Below are 13,251 nucleotides of genomic sequence, written 5' to 3' on the forward strand. Positions count from 1 at the left end.
AAACACAAAATTTTGTCTTCTGTGCTTTCATTGTGTAAAACAGAGGTAGCGCATAGGCATAAATTGTCCATCAACAATTAGAAAAGCAGAATTACTTCTCTTCCTGCATTGAAACACCCATGTTCAACTTGATGTGTCTGTTGCTTATGGGAACTGGTGGCTTTTGTCCTTGTCAGTAAATATTAACACATCAAAACAACGGTTGTTAAGCCTGGCAGGGTGACAAACTACAGTTGTATTTCATTCTTTGTTCTCAAGGTTAAAAGTTGGTGCTGCCCTTTTGGCATTGCTCTTTCACAAACTCTGAAGACAAATTCAAGGCCAAACCAAGGACAATGACCACATCAGCAAATTCAGTCATCAGTGTAATATATATACATCTATTTTAAAGTATGGACTTGTTTTGTTGGCTTTGTCCATTCCCGGTAATGTATAGACCCCCATCTCTGAAGACTTGTTCTAAGTTTTTCTGGGGGTCCATCAGAAGTCTATTTTAAACATGGGCTAAAAAAATGTCTGGTTATGATTCCCACAACTCCCAACCTGCCAGCTCCCTTAGGGTCCCAGTACTACTTGCCCTGGGTGCTGCCTTCTTGATGGACATACTTACTGTTATGGGCTGAATTGTGTCCCCCAAATCTCCAGTACCCTAGAATGTGACTTTAATAGGAGATAAAGTCTTTACAGAGGTAGTCAAAGTAAAGTGAGGTCTTCAGGGTGGGCCCTACTCCAATATGATAGGCATCTTTATAAAAAGGGGAAATTTGGACATGAAGACAGCCATCTACAAGCTGAAGAGAGAGACTTGGAACAATTTTCCCTCACAGCCCTCCAAAGGAACCAATCCTGCTGACATCTTGATTTTGGACTTCTAGCCTCCAGAACTGTGAGAGAATAAATTTCTATCGTTTAAGCCACCCAGTTTATGGTACTTTGTTACAGCAGGCCTAGCAAACTAATATACCTGGCCATGCACTGGACCCCCCGAGTGCCAGAGCTGTGGCTGTCTTGAGGGGTGAGGCTCCTCTCTCTGACACAAAACGCCAAAGTTGCACTGCCTTGCAACCCAACACCTGCACTACTGCTTTTAGTTATAGCGGCTCTGAGTTTTTGTTCACAGTTATTTTTTGTTCTCTTCCAAGGACTCTGACACAAGCCCATGGGGCACTGGGCCAGAAACCCTCCCCTCCTCTACCACCACAAAGGACAATCCAGACTTCATTACTGGGTCAGGCTTCTCCTGCCTGGCTCCCTCTTCCCTTAGAATGAATAAACCCCTCTCCCTTCCCTTATCGAATAGTTAATCAATTCTCCAGTCATATTGATCCTATTTCTTAAATGGCTTTTGAATCTGGCACCATCCCAGCCCAAGCCACTATCACCTCTTGCCTGGACAACCACACTAGTACCCTCACTGGGCTTTCTGCCTCCAGACCTGCATCCCCTCACCCTCCCACAACATTCTGTTGCAAGGACCTATTTGGTGTCTCTCCTACCGGTAAGATCTGGGTGGAGAGGGACTGTGTTGGGTTTTGATCATGTATCCCTAGTACCTGGCACATAATAGATGCTCGGTAAATAGCTGATAAAGGCAGGAAGGAAAGAAAGGGGGGAAGGGGAGGAGAGATGTGGGTTTATATTCCCTTACAGAAACCAAAGGCTCTGTTTTTTCATTGCTCTCAGTTGAACATATCCTTGCACTGAGAAAGGCAATCAAGTCAATACAAATAGAGATATTTAAATAATGCCAAATGGTGTGTGATTTTCAAACTAAATGATACAGCTTTCTATATACAGGATGCACCCAGATCCGAGCCAGTCTCCAGAAGAGAGGCAATCTGAGCCGTGTGCCTAACTGTTGTCCTGCCTGGATTATCCAATATGTCAGAATCACATCACACATCTGTCACCTCTCTGCATTGGCCTGAAGTACAAAAGTCCTCTTTAGATTTTTGTTCCTCCCATTAAGACACTAAAGCTGCTATACCTAACTTTGAACAAGTGGTCTATGCCTTCTATTTCTCTATCCTGGGAATGGGTACAAGCAAACCTTATCCCTCCTTTTTTTTAAAATCATGGTAGAATACACATAGCAAAATTTACTGTGTTAACAATTTTCAAGTACACAGTTCAGTAGTGTTCAGTATATTCACACTGTTGTGCAACCAATCTCCAGAATCCTCTATTTTTTAAACAAACATTAAATAACAAGAACTATGTAAAGGAATATAAGAGTTCCTAAATATACCTCTTAAAATATCTGCTAAATGTTAAGTGAAGATTAAGCATCCATTTACAGCCTCCCTTTTAAAGATACTACAGTTTTTTTGCTTCAGGATTTAAAAAAAAAAAAAAAAAAGCATATTTCTTGGAAAGGGTAAAAATGAATCTTGAGTTAAAGGGTTAACCTGCCTGTCTTAAGAATGTCCCTCCCAAAAGGGCATATCAAGCAATTATGTGTAATTTTTTTCTTCCCTGATTTTTCTGAGTGCTTCTGAGGCACATGAAAAAAAAATAATTGTGCTTCTCTGCCAGAACTACCTCCATCCAATGGGAAGAGATCACTGTTTTGTTTTGTTTTGTTTTGTTTTTTAATGTTTTGAATGGTTTGAAGATTAGCATGGGTATTTAGCAAAAAGTACAATTTCAAATTACACGCTGCTTCGTGGTGCCAAAACACTGTGCACCATCATCTTTGATGACATCCACCAACACAGCACTAGAATGGTGGTTGTTAGTCATCTGGCTTCACAAAGCTGGAAGATGAAATTGTAAACAATGTGAGCTTAGACAGGCCTTATTAGAAAAGAAGAGTGTCTTAAAAGATGGTTTCAATTTTTTTAATCTAGCAATATCTTTTAATCACCAATATGTGTACCTAAATCAATTGCTCAAAAGGAGGAACAATTTATCCATGGGCATCCTAAAAAAGATGATAATCACATTTACAAGTATATATGCCAGTAACATTCTGGTCTTCACTGGCTAAGGTTTTTGTTTATATACAAGTTTAACCACCGTAACCACATATATGTGTGGGCATTAAAATTACTTTAACGTTAGTATAATGCTTAGAAAGGGACCCAAAGTGGCCCCTCCCCGGCACTGGTCACAGATCACACTATTAATCCCAGCTTGTATCTCATCCACTGAAAGTATAGAGGTGTAGACAGAGACTGCAAATGACTAAGTCCAACCCTAGTCATTATTAGGAGAAAACAAAAACCAAATACTCCAAAGCACATGGCTCCAGGTCAAGTGTGAAGACAGGACACTGGTAAAACAAGAGTTAAAATGTTTTATTAAAGACAATTCAAGAGCTAGGGCTAAAGTCTATTTTGCTCAATAAATGAATACCTAAAACCCTTTCCTTTCAATACCCAAAAGAGTTTAACAGTTTACATCTTTAATCTCATAGTCTCTCCACAAAGTCCTCTAACAGTCAACCACAAACTAGCCTGAAGAAAGTTTCCCTAGATACCACCAAAAACACAGGTTTGTAACAGATGTCTCCAGCAACTTTTAAAACAGATCCCATGTTAAGAGGCTGATATATCCATATGTACTTGTTAATCAGTCCAGGTCTGTACATGTAGCCTGAAGCTGGGAAGTAAGAGTTAGCAGAGAAATCATTGATGTAAAAATAATGCATGGAAAAGTATCAGAAAGAACATTATTTATAAATTCAAAGACAAATGCAATAATATACACAATTGGGAACTCCCCACCTGGAAGCCATCCAGAGTAGTGCTTATATTTAGGCACTAATAAACACGAGCTTTTAGCTCACACTGACCACCCTTCTAACTAATGAACACAGTGTCAGTCTCTCAGTTTCTCCATCTATAAAATGGGAATTAAAGCTGTGTGTTAATGAATGGAGGTTAAAATTCTCCCGATGAATGGTATTACAGAAAACACAAATATTACCACCACAAAATGTAGAGAAACGTGTAGCTTTGTACCTAAAAGAAGGTTTAAAGTCACGTTTAAAAAGCACATGGTTAGAGAGACATGTACTTGGAACCAGACTGCTATGCAGGGGATAAGGAGAGAGGTTCAGGGTGAAATGACTCACGAATGTGGGAATGCAGAGGCTCTCGGCAGCATGAAGTCACAAGGGACCGTCCCTGAGGTCTCTCCTCTCCTCCACAAACAATGCTGTTTGTTGACTTCAAAAGAAGATGGGTGAGGAGTTTGGAAATTACTATTTTTTATTTTTGGGTTCTTCGCATCATTTACTGAATGCGCAAGCTGGTATACTGTTCAAAAAATTATTAAAGGAAAACATTCTGGTGTGTACTGAGAAATATTGATTCTCTAGTATTTAAAGGATGACAAATAGAAGGAACACTTTAAGTGTGGGGGGTTACAACTAACATCTTGACATGAGCAGAGAGCAAGTTTGGTCTGACACGAAGCTTTTTAAAAGCTTAGAGGGAAGAAACACAAGGGGATCCAGATGTCTCAAATAGAGTAAAAGCATCCCTCCAAAACCAGCTAAAGGCAAGTAGTATCTGGGGCAAAGAAGTAAGCTAGCAAAATAACTGAAATGTGGTGATCTTGACCTTTTCCAAAACGGAGGGTTTCTAAGAGTCTGCATGCAAACCAAATCCTGAGTTAAGATTTCTCAGGAAGCAAACAATCCATATCTGAAACTTACACAGAACCGAGCTCATCTGTGGTACAAAGAATTATCTTCTAAAATATTTAATCTGCATGTTTTAATTTGTATTAATTACATTTTCTTAAACATGTTTTGTGGAGTGCAGCACACTAATAATAACCGCTTGCTGCCCTTTGAACTCTGAATGCTTTACTGCAATCCCTTTCCTTAAATAGAATCATGGAATATTAGAGTAGAAGATTCCTTAGTGATCAGTTAGAATTGCAATTCTCAACCCTGGCTAATCTTTAGAAGCATTTCTGGAGCTTTTAAAAAATATAGAGGCCCAGGCCCCCACCCCAAACCAAGTAAGTCAAAATGGACAGGACAGGGAAGGTATTAGTATTTTTTTTATAAACTCCACAGGTGGTTCTATTGGGCTGCCTGGATTAGAACCATTGATACAGCCTATAGATTTACATTGCCTGACACCATAGTCACTGGTACATGTGGCTATTGAGCACTTGAAATGTGACTAGTCCGAATTGAAATGTGGGGTAATTATAAACACACACCAGACTTCAAAGATTTAGTACCCCCGCTCCAAATCACAAAGTATCTCATCAACATTTTTATATTGATTATATGTTGAAATGATAATATTTCAGATATACTGGGTTAAATAAAATTATGAAAATTAACATCACCTGTTTGATTTTTTTAAACGATTTTTAATGTGGCTACTGGAACATTTAAAATTACATATGCGGCTTGCATTTGTGATTCCCACTGTTGGAGAGTGATGGTCAAGACCAACACTCCTTTATCACAAATGAAGAAACTGAGGCAGGGAAGCATAATGAGTTCAAGGCAGCACTTAGGGGATACCCTCTTCTGGCCTCTCAGGCTTTTCCTGTTGCCTTAAACCACACTGTTGCAGAGCTAGGAATGGCAGAGCCTGGCATGCCACCAATCGGATTTCAAACCTTTCTTTCTTTTGTCTTGCTAATTGTTTCTTCTAAGGTTTGATATTGAAATCTATTTTGCTTATGGAAAAATATCCCCTCTCTGCTGTGCACACACTTGCGATTTGTTATTGCAGGGTTACTCATGAAAGCACAGTAACTAGAATGGATGTTAAAAAATAAATCTAGAAGAACATTAGCATAAGGAAAATGCAGAGAATAAGTGAAGAGGACTATTAAGGTTTTTAAGATGTAGATGGTCAAGTTCTAGCCTGTGAATGTTTTATCCTGCTGCAGTTTAATAAATCACCATGGAGACCCTCAAAATTCTGAGGGTCATCTTCAGCACAGCATCAGTCCCTGCTCAAAATTTAGAAGTCTGAGCCTATAATCTTTCTTTCCTTCCAGAAGGCAATGTTTTTCTGGACAATGCTGTCATTGCAGTGAGGCAAATCATCTCTTCATAATGGCACACCTCATCATACCTAGGTACCCTGCTAGAAGTGGTCTTTATCCTCAAAGCCTTCTACCTCTGGTGCATGGATTAGTACCTGGTCATTCAGAAGCCAAACAGCATTATAGTTGACTTAAAGAAGAAAATCTTGTTTTGACAAAGTAAAATGGTCCCACCAGATCTGGCAAGCGGAGATAAAATGTATTTCTTCTAATAATCAGCTAATTCAAACAAAAACAAAGATGTTTTTTGTTTCATGTGGTTTTCCCCCCTTGGGAAGCCAGCAGAGAGAGAACTGCATAAAACTGGCTGAAATGTGTTATATTTGAGAAATCATGCAACACAGGGGCTCCTCAGTGTAATCAAAGAATAAAAGAGACCTAAATTCTGATATTAAAGTGTTCATGCAAAGAGCTGGAAAGGAAAACTGTGGGTCAGGCCAAACAACACATACAGTAGATGCATTCAAGATTTCTGCTGAGATATTCTTGTGCTCCATCCTAAATACAGCAAAACCTAAACATCATCTTAAATCAAATGCTTGGTGCTCTGGAGCCCCCTATGTTGCATGCATGAATTCTATTAGTTACGATTAGTCAAGTTTTGCCAGTCAAACCTCGAACAGCATACTTCCAGACTCAACTCACTCCTTATTCACCTCTAAACACTCTCATATACACCAGCCTGGAAAGATAATATATTACAGACGGATCCTAGGCAAAAGCGCATCTGCCAGAGTGAAAACAGCACTTGTTAACTCTATTCAACAAAAAGAAAGATTATTTATTTTAACTTTAAGAATTTTTTGGATCCCTTCCTCAGAGATGAAAAAGAAAAGACAGGAAATAAAGGAAGTTACTGCCTTATTCTGAGACAGTCCTATAGACCATTTTTTGTTCTGCCTGGCTTTTAGTCTCAAATGAAATCTGGATGGTGTAGTTTTACAGGGCATGTCTAATCATATTGGTAAGGAAGAAGAGTGGCCTTCAAATAAGGAGGTCAATGTTAGAAAAATTAACATTGCAGATATATAAAAATAAGCAGAATAGAAACTATAGTTTATGTGGTTAGGGCATTCATTCAAAAGATCTGATAAAAATTTGTCATTGAAAGGTTAGTGATCAAAAGGCTTGGAAAGAGCAAAGCATCCAAAGCCATGGTTATGCTTCCTTCAGGACGAGGGCATTTACGGCCTGACACATGGAAAGACCACCCAACCTGGAGGCAGGGACCCAGCTTCCAGGCTCCGTTTGGCACTCTCCAGCTCTTGGCCTTAGATGAGCCAGGAGAACCACCAGGCCCGAGGTTCTCCTCTGCAAAGTGACGAGGTTGGTCTATCAATAAGAAGACTCCCCCCAGTTCCAGCTCTGCTTAATGCTATCACACAAGCCTACTTCACATCAGAACCCCCTAAACCAAGAGGAACTCTTACTAAGATTAGTTCAAGCCAAATGCCAACCTAGTATTTTCAATCCTTGTTAACCTTAGGGTACAGATTACAAATATGAACCTTGAGGAAGTAGAAGGAAGCAGCTAAAATATGTACTTTTAAAGTGTTAAGTTGATTCTGATCTGTTTCTCGGAAGAGATAAATGGGCAACAGAGTGAGCTTGGAGGAAAGAAATATGGAAATGTCACTGTAACATCTTATACATTCAGGAATTTACCCTCAACTTTTAACGTTTTATTTTGAAGGTACCAGAGTCTCAGTAAGAGCTTGAAAAAATTTTACTTTTGTTTCTGCAACAGTACTACCAGTATTACCTGGAAAATTGTAAAAGCCTTCTCTCTCTCTTCTCTTTTCTTACATTAAATCCATGATTTGTGATTCCCAACAATGGAATACTAATGGATCCTCAAAAAACACTAATTGCCCATTTTTTCCCTAATTACAAAATGTAAGAACTCTTTAGTGAAAACATTAAACATGATGTCATTTTTAAAGTGCCAGAGTTTCTATTTAAAGCAATGCCATAAAGTAGATAGCTTATTTAGTTTACAAATAGCAACACAAAAAGGTTCTTTAAGTCTGTTTAGCATGTCTAAAAGTGCTTCTTTCTCACATTTAAATATTTGGAGCCGGTCCCCCACCCCCCAGTTTATTACCTTATCTCAACTGTATAATTTTCTTAAACAGGATTCAGAGAAATAGTCCTAGATTTAAATTTTTAAACACTAATTTATAAAAGTATTGGTTGATTCCCATAATACAGCTGGTAGTCAAACTGGACAAGATAATGAATTGACTGAGATCATTGTTCCATCTTCATCCAAGAAAGCTGCCTCTAAAAAAAGATCTTAAATTGCTGTAGAAATCCAATTTGGAAGAAGCAAAAGAAGCATATAGATGGGAAACACCAGCCATGATCACATTAATTTTGTAGCTAACAGCACTGCTTTGAAGTGAAGAAGAAGAAGAAAAAAAGATGACTAAAATAATAAGTCCACTCAAATCCTCAATCTTAATCTTACAACATAACCAGAAGAAAACCAACTACAAAATGTGACACAAAATTCACATCTTGGTGATCCAGCGAACATCACACCCCCCCACAAAATAATTTTCAGCTTAATCAGAAGCAAAGAAATGCTAAGGAAACACTATAGGATGGTGGTGCATCATTGCTAAACGGCAAATTATAGTAAGAAATCAAGAGAGCAGGAACCTGACATTAGTATGAACAGCCACGGAAAGTCTACAACTGATTGGTTTTGAATCCACAGGTGTGGGAAATAATAACGACAAATAATCGTAACAAAAATCTTCAACTTACTGTAATTGAAAAGCTATACAGGGAAAATCTAACAAGCTACTATTCACTTAACACCTTATTCAAACAAAAGCTGCCACATCACAAAGATATAAAAATAAAGGCACTGTTTCCACTTTTTTGTGGGAATGTTCTAATTAGCTCTCTGCTCATATATAAACTATATAAGGTCACAACTGACTTCTGACTGACAAGCAATTTATGGATATCAGCAATTTACATTCAAAACCAGTTGGCTGGAAGATATCAACTGAGTAAACAAGTTTAGTCTGAGTAAAGTTGAAAAATAAAAATCTCAGGAAAGCTTGTGGAAAAGAGAATTCTTACCTGGCACATTATTTCACATGCTTTGTAGCTTCCCCACTGCAGTTCCCATGCTCATGAACATTATTTTACCCTGGAAATAATGGTCTTATTCACACACACACACACACACACACACACAAGCACACACAAAAACCTTCCAACAAAATGCTATCAAGTCCCAGGAAACTACAAAAGCAACATTAAAAGTCAGTGTAAAGTAAGAATTCCATTTGTGAATCTCACCTATGAAACGACAAGATCATTCTCCTGGAACCAACTACAAAGTTCCCTTTCTGCTTAATAAGTGTAATAAACATCACCTTACCATTATCTGTAGAATAAAATCAGCAACGTGTTGCTTCCTGCAGACACCAAATCAAATTTTTTCTTCCTTTCTTTCTAGTAACTTCTTTTTCCCCAGCAAGATTAGGAAGAAAATAAAGCTTTGAGTATTGCCTCAGTAGTTCAGACCTCAAGACTGCGAAACTAGCTCTTAGTAAAAAAAAAAAAAAAAAAAAAAAAAAAAAGAACAGGTCTGGTATTTTACAATCACTTCTGCAGCCCAGAGGTACCTCCTGGACCCCCGTACCTCCTCTCCTTCCTGGCTCTAAGTTTCTTTCAGTAATGAGACTAATTTTTCCAGTAGCCTTGAACTCCCCAGATTTAACTGACATGGAAAATGTGACTAAAAACTTGTAGAACTGTCTAGCCTCCAACCTTACACAGAATCAACTTTGTTGTAAGTGTTGAAGAACACCTCGCAAGCAGCTACTTGCTCCTTTAGACTCCTGCACGACACAGCACAGAACACCAAATAACACTGCGCCATCTAGTTAGCAAGCTGCACTCTCCATTCTAGAAGGGGGGACACCTTCAAACCCTGGGACTTAAGGACTTGTCAGAGTTCAGCTGCTCTAAAGGTCCAATTGTTTATTTAAATAAAAAAAATATCGCTACTGAGATAATCCACATCTAGTGGATATGGGAAAATTTAGGTTATAATGGCACTACAAACTTTTACATCTAACTTTGATTTACAAGATAAAAGCAAGTTTTAAATTAAAAGGGCTTTCTGTTAACAGAGCTTATTATTCTGAAGACGGGGAATGATTTTCTTCGAAAGTTGTCCCTGGGTGCATGCCTATTATCTTTGCTTTTCCCCTTCCACTAATGAGCATTTATCTAAAGAGCCTGTTAATCCTCTGATGTGTGCTTCTGGTCAGAGGTAACAGTTTGAATAAAACCACTAATCACTGATCACTAAATCACTGATCATTAATCACACTCTCCAGTGCTGGTGACCCGGGCCATTTTCCCCTTTAGGTCTATGTATGCATCACAAACAAGAAGTTTAACATTTTAGATGCACATGTATTGTGTGGAGGTTATACTATTTCATCTCTAGATGTGAATAAATAATAAATACTGCCACAAACTTGGGGAAGGATGTCAATTAGACCCCAGACAGGAGTTTCACAAATGCCTACTCTACAGCACGGCTTTCACGCTGAAGAAAGTAGATCTGATTATAACAAAACATGTGTTCTTCAAGAAATTCCCACATACTCAGAATATAAATTTTCCTTTATTTAGCTTTCACCAACTCCAAATCAGAGAGCACTCAGATCTTCTGCACCCACCACCCCCCATCTAAAAGCCTGTTAGGAAATCTCTTGTTTGATTTCTGCTGCACACTGCAGCGCCCCCATCCCCGAGTTCTTTTTACTTTTATCCCTTAAACATGTCACACACAGTATTTGTATTTCAACTGCCAGATACGTGGATTCTGACTCAATTCAATGACTTAGGTATTTAACTTCCTCTTTAAATATAGAAACTTAAGGTTAAGAGAAAATAAGTAACACACGCACCAATTTTTTGTATGGTACTTTGGGTTCGACGACTCACATTCCCTCACTTTGGAAATGAAACGTTTAGTCTTGAGCCTTTGGCTAAATTTGGTTTAGTCAGCATCCTCAGTCATCCCTCTTCGGATAACCGGTCTGAGGAAGGCGCTATGTAAAATTCAGTACTTTGCTTGCAGCAAGTGTGTTGTTTTCCTAAGTCACCACAGGGACACAGTATTATCATAATGTCTCTAAACATTTCCTGAGATGCCTTTTCTATCAGAGTTGAGCATTTTTGCCCTGGAGAAGCGAGCTCGCTGGTGCCTTTCTTAAATAATAGAAAAGGGCAGATTGTGTGTGCGCTGAGCAGGCACCGCGCTCCCCTCAGCCACCAGAAGCTCTTACCCTCACTCCGGGGACTGTGATCTCCCCAGGGAAAGCAGTAAAAGGCGGAGGCAGGGCCAGAGTGATAACAGTGTGGGCGGGAGAAGGGGTGGAGAAGGAGGGGTCCGGGAGGAGAGGGCAATAAAGATGCCCAGGGAACCGGCGATTGTACTAGTACGTTGGGGGCTGGGGGCGGAAAGCATTGTTGCTTTGTCAGCACTTCTAAGCCCCCAACCCTTGAGTATCTGAAGCTGTTAATCAAACACTTACTGGCCTGCAGAATGACGTAATGGACCTGTATTCAGCCTTTATTCCTTGACACATGTCACAGAGGGAGGGAAAAATAAAAATCAAACACTCAGCGGACTCTGACAACGAAATATACAAGCAGCCCACTTCAGTTCCTGGCCTTGAACAAGCCTCAAGTGGAGGCTGCACTCGTTCAGGGAAAGTTGGGGTGGACTCGATCAGAGGCTTTATCTACCAAGATACCTCCCCACTACCTCCTCGAAATAAATCTATGGCAAAGGAAAAGCGGGATGCAGCCGCCGGAAGAAAACATCTCCTTGGTTCCTTTGTGCGTCTTGCCCCTCTAAGAACGTCTTGAAAAGTTTTAAGCGATTCCGTGGAGAATCTGCTGGAGAGGAAGACTCTGCCGCCGGGTCCTGAGAACTGCCACCGCGCCGCCGCGGCAAAAGCGGGAGCTGTCATTTGGGGCAGCGGCGGGGAAGAGGTAATGATGCCAGCGAGAACCGGACAGAGGCAAGAGGCGGCAGGAGGAGCGAAGGCGAGGAGAGCCTCGCCGCGCTCGAGCCTTCCGCGCCTGGAGTGAAAGCCAAGTGCCCTCCAAGGGCGATGTCCCCTCCCCCGGCGCGCGCGCCCACCACCTGCGGTGGGCAGCTCTGCGTAAGAGGTGGCAGCAGCAGGCTCGGCACCCGGGAGGGAGCTAGCCCCCCGTGCGCCCGCCCGCCCGCCCGTCCGCCCCCTAGGTGACCCGGCGTCCTCGCCGCGCCCGCTGGAAGTTTGCAAACTTTCTCCGGGGGTTCCGCCGCATCACCGGGAAGTTGGGGACGCGGGGGGAGGTTCCTGGCTCGCCGTCTCCGCTGCCGCCGCCGCTGCCGCCGCTTGACCGCACTTCTGGAGGGTTCCGCACCTTGCCAGGTCTCTGGAGGCAAACACACACCCCCGATTCATAACTGTTCCCCGTGTCAGGGAAACGCACGCGCGCTCCCACACACGCACGCACGCCGGGGCGGACACGGCGCTCGTTCCACGTTAGCATCCCTCCAGTCGCACGGCGCGGCGGCCACCAAGACGCGCTCCGGGACGGACACGGCGTGGGGTCTCTGGGATAGCCTCAGGACACAGCCGATTCCACAGTCCACCAGCATTTGAGGCCGGACTTCCCTCTGGTCCGCCAAAGTGTTTACAAACACAGATCACCCTCCAAAAAAAATGCATCGCATCTTCCCTACTCCTTGCCCTGCGACCTGCCCACTGGACCAAGTAACCTCGCGGCTGCTGCCGAGAACCAACCCCTGCAAACAAGTACGCTCCCGAGATGGCTCCCGCGGCAAGTGCAACAAAAGTGTCTAAATGCAAAAGCCCCAGATGTGGCCGAGCCGTATTTTTAGGAACTTACCAAACAAGTGTGGAGAAGGCAAGAGCGGAGCCCGGGTGAAGGGACCACGTTGGACTGAGCAAAGATTACAATACATTCTATTTAGAGTGCATTACATCACCCCCCCGGTGACGTCACGTGGGATTCCTGAACTTCTAAATCATTGCGGTCCGTGGGGGAGGGAGGGAGGGGCGGGGCCGGCGCGCCGAGGGGGCGGGCCCCGCCCCGGCCCCGCCCCCGCCCCAAGAGCGGACCCTGGTGCACCCGCGGGGGAGCGGCGGCGGCAGTGGCGACCGC

General features: G+C 41.9%; 1 protein-coding gene across 5 annotated transcripts in view; it reads right to left on the reverse strand.

The window, feature by feature from the left end:
• The window catches only part of CREB5 (cAMP responsive element binding protein 5), a 404,519-nt gene extending 391,504 nt beyond the window's left edge, over positions 1-13,015 (reverse strand). For 4 of the 5 annotated variants that reach the window (XM_059933702.1, XM_059933698.1, XM_059933704.1 and 1 more), the window contains exon 1: positions 12,976-13,015. The gene's annotated coding sequence lies outside the window, so the exon portion shown is untranslated. Of the gene's footprint in view, positions 1-4,078; positions 4,083-12,975 lie in introns of those variants that run through there. The other variant, XM_059933699.1, reaches the window with a different exon arrangement.
• Between the last annotated feature and the right edge of the window lie 236 nt (positions 13,016-13,251).

The sequence above is a fragment of the Balaenoptera ricei genome, chromosome 9 (genome assembly GCF_028023285.1).
Source record: "Balaenoptera ricei isolate mBalRic1 chromosome 9, mBalRic1.hap2, whole genome shotgun sequence".
Lineage (NCBI taxonomy): Eukaryota > Metazoa > Chordata > Mammalia > Artiodactyla > Balaenopteridae > Balaenoptera > Balaenoptera ricei.